This window comes from Ursus arctos, unplaced genomic scaffold (assembly GCF_023065955.2).
Source record: "Ursus arctos isolate Adak ecotype North America unplaced genomic scaffold, UrsArc2.0 scaffold_1, whole genome shotgun sequence".
NCBI classification, from domain to species: domain Eukaryota; kingdom Metazoa; phylum Chordata; class Mammalia; order Carnivora; family Ursidae; genus Ursus; species Ursus arctos.
In genome coordinates this window covers 107,645,718-107,654,055 of record NW_026622763.1, presented here as the reverse complement: position 1 = coordinate 107,654,055, position 8,338 = coordinate 107,645,718, and the positions used below count along the sequence as shown (strand labels likewise).

The 8,338-nt window shown below is 57.0% G+C and overlaps 1 long non-coding RNA gene across 1 annotated transcript; it reads left to right on the top strand.

Annotated features, from left to right (window-relative positions):
* The first annotated feature begins 1,846 nt into the window (after positions 1-1,846).
* LOC130542488 (uncharacterized) lies at positions 1,847-7,561 on the top strand. Its single transcript, XR_008957066.1, has 2 exons — positions 1,847-4,018; positions 5,076-7,561. It is a non-coding gene; the product is annotated as an uncharacterized LOC130542488 (long non-coding RNA).
* Positions 7,562-8,338: the final 777 nt, after the last annotated feature.

The window sequence follows — 8,338 nt, the reverse complement described above, 5'->3', positions numbered from 1 at the left end:
GGTCCCCTCTGCTACCTGCCTCCCCCCCTGCCTCCCCCCCAAGCTCTGCCTCGAGGTTTCCCTTTGTTCTCAGGCCCTGGGCCAGACCGCAGCTCGTTACCTTCCTCTTACCTTACAGAAAACATAACCTTCTTACTACAGAGGACAGAATTCTAAAGGGGCCCCAGGATTTCCACATGTGGGGCACCTGCCTGGAGTGCTTTCCCCCGTGGAACGCAGGCACCACCTCTGAACGCCTCACACGGCAAACAGGACCTTGTGAGTGTGATTCAGGTTGCTGGGTGGTGCACTGTGGAGTCACCCCAAAGGGAGATCCCTTGGGCGGGCCCAGCCCAGCCACCTGAGCCAGGTTCACGGGGCTCGGATGCTCCTGCTGGCATGCAGGAGGCCGCATGACCCCCAGGCCTGAGGGCCACCAAGTGGGGCGGTGCAGGCGGCCTCCCAGGCCAGGTCCCCAGGCAGGACCGCCAGAAGGGGACACAGCCTGGTTGCGCCATGCTAACTGCAGCCCCACAGGACTGGGGCTGGCGGAACTAGTGCTACGGAGTTGTGATGACTTGTTACGCAGCAACTGCTGACTGCTACAGAAAGCAGAGCAAACGCACGGTCACAAAATTAGCAGGAGCCGTCGGCAAAAGAAGGGACTGAAAACCACAGATGACGCGTCCATCCAGATGGGACTCGGAGTCGCCTTCCACATGTTTTCTGTGTTTCTCTCTCGTATGTCAGCAGCTCTGTTGAGTGACAGTCGGCACACGGCACATGCGTGGTTTCAGACGGTGCAGTGTGGTCAGTTGGACGTGCATTCACTCCCCTGAAGCCTGTGCCACCATCTCGATATGGAACCTGTCCAACTCCCCAAAAGCTCCTCGTGCTCCTGTGAAGTCCCTTCCACCCACCCTGACCATCCACACCACCCCCAGGTGCATGGTGACACCTTGCTGTCACCATCGAATGCCGGAGCCCCTGTCTGCAGTTCCACTTTCCATGGTCTCGGTGACCGAGGCTCAGCCGTGGTTGGAAGCGGGTGATCCTCCTGGAGCGCCTACGTCGCTCCCCTCCCTTCCCCTCACTACGTGGGCATTGTGTCACCTCGCATCATCACGGGAGGAGGGGTGAGTACAGGGCAAGAAGAGATTCTGAGACGGGAGCGCTCACATTCCCGTGCCTTTAATTACAGTGTGTGCTTTATTTGTTCTGTTGTTGCGAGTTATCGCTAACTCCTCGCTGGGCCTGATTTATGAATTACACTTTCCCGCAGGTGTGTATGTGGAGAGCAGTCCCTGCAGGGTTTGGGACTGTCCCTGGTCTCAGGCATCGGCTGGGGGCCTGGAAGCAGCCCCTGCAGATCACGGGGTCTCTGTGCTCTCAGTCTGAGGATCTCGTGTCCGTGGAGTCATGCTGTCCGTGCTCCCTTGTTTAGTGTTTTACTCCCCACGCTCTGTGCCTCCTCCAGGGCTGGTCCTCATGCTGCCGTCTAGGTCAGCAAGTTCAAGTTCATCTGCATGCTCAAGCCTTACGTTAATCCCATCCGGCGACTTCCTGTAGCGGACACGCATTTTTCGTGTCTGTGCCTCTGATTTGGGTCCTTCTAGCCTCTCCACTGCCCTGTGTAAGGGCTCCTTGAACAAATGGGGTCAGGTTGGGACGATGGCCTCCATGTCCTGTCTACTAACACCATCATCTGCGTCACGTCACCGTGTTCCAGTCGACTTTTCCTGCCCTAATGGGTCACACTTCCCTGCTTCTTGGCATGCCTGCCGAGTTTTCATTGGCTGCACACATCATCGTTCACGTCACCTCGTGGGGGGCCACGTGGTTTTGCATTCGTGTAACAATCCTTTTCCTCAGACCCGTGTCCTGCTCCGTGCTCCCCTGTCGTGCGTCCGTCTTATCAACCTCCCCAGACTCCAGGCTGGGTCCGCCCGCGGTCCGAAGCTGGACCTCGTCTCTGGCAGTGAGTGGGCCCTGGTGGGCGGGGGGCGGGGGCTCAGCTTTGTCTCCCTTTGCAGGCGTAATGTCCTTCGTTTCCTCACGGCTGGCGTCTCCAAGGGAGCCCTTTCCTGTTTTGTCCAGCGCAGCGTTGGTTCAGACCAGAGGGTAACTCCAGTTCCTGTTATCTCATCACAGCCAGAAGCAGCAAGTGCGATGTGTATTTTGAAAAAGATAGAATCAAACCAGACTCGGTGTTTGGAAACCTGATCGCTATGCCTGGGAATTGAACGTTCAGTCCCAAAGGGTTGTCAGGTCAAGTCCAGGAGCCCATGGTCCCCGCAGAGCTCTGCACGTCGCCAGTGGCCAGGAGTGAGGTCGAAACATGCCCACCGGGGCCCCCGATGTCACTCCAGGCCCCGGGAGTGCTCAGAGTCGCTGCTGCGGGGGGGGGGGGGGGGCACCCCGAGCTCCGCGTGTTCATAGCAGAGCCCTGACTGGTTTTCATCCCCAGCTGGAGCATCTGTGATGGTGACGCTCCCATGTCCCCCCCCACACAGTGAGCCTGAGATGCCCCCGCCCCCACGTCCGCCCCTCCCCCCAGGCTGCTCTCGTCCTGCAACACAACAGTGCTGACCCTCCTGCACCTGCTGGTGTTCATCTGCCTCTTCAAGGGTGACCCGAGGCTTCAAACCTGACCCCACCTGACCCCCGCCCATGCTGGTCCACACAGGCCAAGGACCTCCTGAGTGAATGACTCCACTTCCCTCCATGGAAGGTCCTTGTACCCTCAACACTTCGAAGCCATGGGAAATCAAATGTGGAAGAACACGGGCTCTCTGCAGGTGCCGGATTGGAGGACAGCTGGACACCCACCACTGGGTCCCTGGTCCCCAGCCCCCGCCAGACCTCCCTGGCCTGATGGCAGTGGTGTGGGGAGCTGAGCCGAGCAGGGGCCATGGTGCCCAAGGTCAAGTGTGCAGGCAGGGCCTCCATGTGGTCTGTATCCCCAGGCCCTGCCCTGCCCAGCCGAGTCCTAAACTGCCCACAGTCACCAGCTCCAGCTGTCACCGGAGCTGGCTAGGCTATGACTGAGGTCAGAGGTGGCCAGGGAGGGGGTGAGGATGCCATTTGACCTCCGAGGTCCTTTCCCAACCAAGCACCAGACCGGAGAGCAGGGAAGGGGGTCGGGGGATCCTGGTAAATCTTGGTCGCCTTCATAATTTGCTGGAGGCAGGCCTGGCTGAAGAGGGGCGTGTGACCTGTGACCTCTGTTCAGGGCAGCCTGGGGCACTTCCCCTGAGGTTCGGGCTGTCTCCCTGCAGGAGGCCTGGGAGGTTGGCTGGAGGAGAGCAAGCCACCCCTGCCCTCGGGGTCACGGCTGGACACCCCCGGAGCCCCATCTCCTCTGCAGGAACCCCGAAGTGTGCTCTGGGGCACCGGGTCCTGAGAGACTCTGATCAGCGTCACAGTGGGGCAGGGGGAGCGGGGGCCCCCAGAAACAAGGGTGGGGACAGGCTGCCTGTGGAGGGAAACCCTCGTGGGGAGCTGGATCCCGGGGCGAAGGGGGAGGCGGCCCGTCCACCGGGCAGGCCTCCCGCAGCCGCGCGCATGCTCGCGCTATGGGGGCTGAAGGCGAGATGACCTGCTCTAACCGCGTTCCCCAACTTTTCTCTCCTGACTTTAGTCAGTTGAACCTGTTCGTCTCCGGAGTAGAGCAAATGCACCGCTTGGCCCACACCCACGTTGCTATTTGCAGCCTGGAGAGCCGGGTGCCCCCAAATACTTGGGTCCGGGTCGCGGGAAGGGACGGGGCACTGGGAAACCCTCCACCCCGGGTGTCGCGGGTACACATCGCTGTCCCCAGAATTCCAGGTCTGCCTGGCTTCGTTCGAGCGATCGCAGAGTCCCTGAGCCACAGCAGCGGATCCAATGAGAGGAAACCACACTGGCTTCATATGAGGGGCCAGATACGGCAGATTCTGGGTCAACAGAAGAGACGTGTTGAACAGCAGTGCGATGCACGTTTATAAAACACTACCCTGAGATTATCATCTTATCGGGTCTCCAGGACGTTGTACAAACAGTAAGAGCAATAAAACGAAAGAGAAAAAAAATTGAATTTATTTTAGAAGATAAAAATCTGGCTGTGTTTCTGGGTTATTTTAGTGAATTTATTAGCAATAATAAAGATAGTGTAATTACACTACTTATAAATAGGATGAAATGTAAGAAACTAATGTAAGAGTTGCTTAAATACCCTGCAGTTGTAGAGCATTGTCTAAGAATTACAATCTAAGAGGTTTGAGACGCTGATTAATCACTCCCCGGCAATCAAACAAATCAGAATTGCTTGAGCAGAGAGGAGAGTGTCTCTCGGTGGCTCTGGATCTGCAGAAGCAGCGGACAACTTGGAGGCAGCTCTCTTCTGCTTTGAGGCTGTGTGGACAGCGCTTGGTGTAGACGCCCCTCCGGGCACCTCAGTGGGACACGCGCTATGGGGCCCTGGGTGGGGGAGACCCGAGGCAGTTTCCACCTCCCGTTCATTCTGGAATCCGGGGAAGGACAGTCCCTCTGCTGTGGGACCAGGGGGGAGGCAAGGAGGGCGCCCGGGTCGGCGGCACCCTGTTCCCAGTGTGATCTTTAAGGCCATGGCTGTTCCGCCACCGGAGCTAACCCAGGGCACACTTGGATTCGTTCTCCGTGTTTAATTCAGCCGCCTCAGCGTGTCCCCGGGACCCCTTTGGCTCCTGTCCAGGGGGTCCCCCAGGCCCCCACTCTCTGCAGGTCCCTGAGCTTCCTGCTGCCGCAGAACAGGGTGGCCGGGCGCCCCTGCGAAAGCAGCGTCCGGCTTCCCCGGAGACGGCAACGTCCCGTCGAAGCATCTCTGTGAGCCGTCCGATGCTGTCCCCATGTCCTGAGGGCTCAAGGACGTTAAGGTCGCAGCTGCTTGACGCGGGGGACTCCGATGCGCCTTCTCAGGCCGGATCCTCCTGGAATGTTGAGATTTGTCTTCCTTCGTTCCTTTCCGGCGAACGTTACTTTACGGCCAGAAGAGAGTTGTGTCTTTCTGGTTCCTTGCTGGTGACCTCGTTTCCCTCCTTCTGATCTGGGCTCTCTCTCTCTCTCTCTCATGCTTCCAGAAGGTCCTGCACGTTTGTTGCCAATTCGGCTGAGCTTTTCAAGAGTGCACAGTCCTCCCTCCAGGCAGCCAGACACTCCGGTGGCCCGTGTGTGTGAACAAGTCAGAGCTCAGTGACGCACAGGCCAGTGAGAGCCACCCGTGCAGCCACCTCCAGCAGCAATCCAGGTGTCCTGCCCGGCACCTCAGCTCCAGCGCAGCGTCACTCAGAGCAGTGGGGACGTCGCTGGAGTGCCACGGTTCGAAGGCCACTGCGGAGTCCCCCCAGGCTTCCAGGACCCACTGGCCACAACAGACCAGCTAGAACAGCAGAGGCATTGCACCCAGGACCAGAACGGCGCCCTGCAGCCAGGGAGACCCGGAGGAGGTCAGGGGAGTCCGTGAGGTAAGCCCTGGAAGTGCACTTTTTAGAAAAGCTTTATCGTAAAGTTCACCCGTTTGAAGTGAGCGATCTGATGGTTTCTAGTAATTTGATTATGTGGTGCGGCTGTGGCCATACACGTGTTGAACCGAAGGGTCTTTTCATCATCCCACTAAGATCCCTCATGGCTGGAATTGTGGACAAGTTGATGGTATGTTCTTTGTTTTCTTTCTGACTCCTGAGACCCTGTCTCCTGCCCCTGGGGATCCGAGTCCCCCTCTGGGGCCACAGGCAGCCATGGTAACGTTTCAGGGGAGTCCAGAGGATGCTGTCCTGCACCCACAAGCTGCTGCTGGGGTGGGAGCCGCCGGCAAACTAACCCCGAGAACCACGTCGCAGGACTTGGCGGTGTTCTCTGGAACCTAGTTTGAGAAATACGGACAGAGCGCCTCAAGTCGTGTCTACAGCTGCACAGCCCCGTGGCATGCTGCCTCCCGCGCTCCGCCATCCCGGACACACGGCCTCCTGCGCGCCGGCCCGCGCTCTGTCCTTGGAGCACCTGTGCGCTTGGCGTTTGCTTCCCGTCGCTTTCAGAGCTGGGCTACGTGACGCAGAGCGGCATGTAACAGGACCCCACTCCTCCCTCGGACGTGGCAGAATTCAATGGTTGGAATTGTGCTTTGGCTTCTAAAGAACTGCCCTTCTTGGAAGAGGGGGTGGCGGTGCTCAGGGCCACGGTGTGTAAGATGGCCTCTGCTAAGACTTCGCGTGTCCACGCTGTTTGGTGGTGTGAAGTGATTGATGTGAACCCTGCCATCGCCACAAAGTTGAAAGTGGTGTTGGTGGCTTCAGGTATGGTGTGATCAGGGCCTCTGGTGCTGACACGTGGCCCTGCCTCTTCTGGGCCGCCTGTCACTCTGCTTCCCTGGACACGTCTTTATTCTCCCCAAGTGTCTCCAGTAGAGGAAACACGGCGGCCAGCGACGTCCCGCCTACATTGTGGGGGTTCTGGGTCCATGAATGTCCATCTCTGTCTCCCTTTCACCATGACTGGATCTCAGAGCAGCCTGAGTAAAGTTCAGGCAAGGAGAGTCTTTGCCAGTGGGTGTGGGGCATGTGTTACGTGTGTGTGTGTGAGTGTGTGTGTGTCATGGGAGCAAGGGCTCCCTGTGCTCCTGGACCCACAAGAGTATGGACAGGGAACTTGAAACAGTATTTAATTTTATTTAAAACAAGAAAGGACCATGACATCTTCTGCAACTCAAGGATCATGGAACTACCATATTTAGTACATGAGGAACAAGCCAGCAAGGCCACGTGTGGCTCATTTTACTGCATCGCTGGTAGAACGAGAGCTGTTTGAGCACAGAATCCATGACATACAGGCACGTGTCCGGGGCCACGGTGTTGAGGAGGCAAACACCCCTCCTTTTGCCCGGACATTGGGCCACTATCCCGCTGGCTGCTGTGGGCTGTCCCCATTCTGGGTGGCCACTGTCTCAGGCCCAGCCTTTCCTCCCTTGCCGGGACCCCCAGGACCCGGGAACCCCCGTCCACCTCCCAGTCCAGACTGACAGCACATACCATGTTCCCTCACTGACCAGCTACACGTCTGGACAAGAGGTGCACCAAACCAGCCACGTGGCGGGGGCCATCTTGCTCCACACGCACTTGTCTTTATTCTTCCTCATTCTGTGCTACTACTGGCTTTTTAATAAGAACCAGGTGGGAAATCCGCACTTACTTGGCTGACGGACAGGCCCCCCACCAGAAAGTACAGTCCTCAGGGGCGGCATGTTGTCCTGTGTCCTGGAGCCTCCGCCCGCGTCTGGCACGGCAGGTGCGCGATACAGACTTGCTGAATGACTGAATGATCAGTGATCTCTTACACTGATGGGAAACACTTCAGTGAGCATCTTGGTGCATTCCGGCATCTTGACTGTTGATTTGGCCCTCGAACAACACGGATTTGAACTGCACAGGTCCACTTATGTGGGGGTTTTTTACGGTACAGACTATAAATGTACTTTCTGTCCCCTGTGATTTCCTTAATAACGTTTTCTTTCTGTGGCTTACTGTGCTGTAAGAATACAGTACGTAATACATACAACACAAAGTATGGATTAGTCAACTGTTATCAGTAAGGCTCTGGTCAACAGAAGTCTCTTGGTCTTAAGTTTCCGGAGAGTCAGAAGTGCTACATGGATTGTCAACCGTGCGGGGTGTTGTGAGGTCAGTTATATTTTGTCACTGTCATGAGAGAAGGCTCCCTCTGCTTCTCTGCACTCTTACTGAAGTATTGCCCTGCTCTGCAGCTGGCTGGTCTTCAGTCACGGACGTGACTGGGGTGATGAGCAAAGGATGAGGCGTTCTCGTTCAGAAGGTGTCAGCAACCCAGGAGGGATGAAATCCATGGCCCCCAAAGTGGCAACACAGCAGCAGGAGCAGTGTGGGAAGGGGCTGGGACGCGTGACCCCCAGAGAGGGACAGGGGGCAAGGGCCAGACTGGATGCCTGCTGTTCTTGCTGGGAAGACACTGCTTGAGGCTCTGCCCACCCCCTGGGCACCCACAAGCCTTGCCAGGCTCTCTTTCATTTGACATGGAGTGAACCCTGTCCATCCTTACTTAAAAATTAACAGGATATCTTTTGTCTCTTTTCTCGCCATCTTTGATAACTTTTTTTCCAAACGAAACCCATTTCCCAAAGTGCATTTCTCTTCCATTTCCTCTCCTCCTCTTCCTCCTATTTGTTTTACATCCAAGAAATATTCACCGAGCATTTTCTCTTTGGCTGGTGTATAGAAGTGGTCAAGGCAATGTCCTGGCTTCCAGAAGCACATGCGCGAGCAGGGGGACAGGGTAAACCTCCCTGGATTTGCACGTGGTAAATCCCATGTAGATG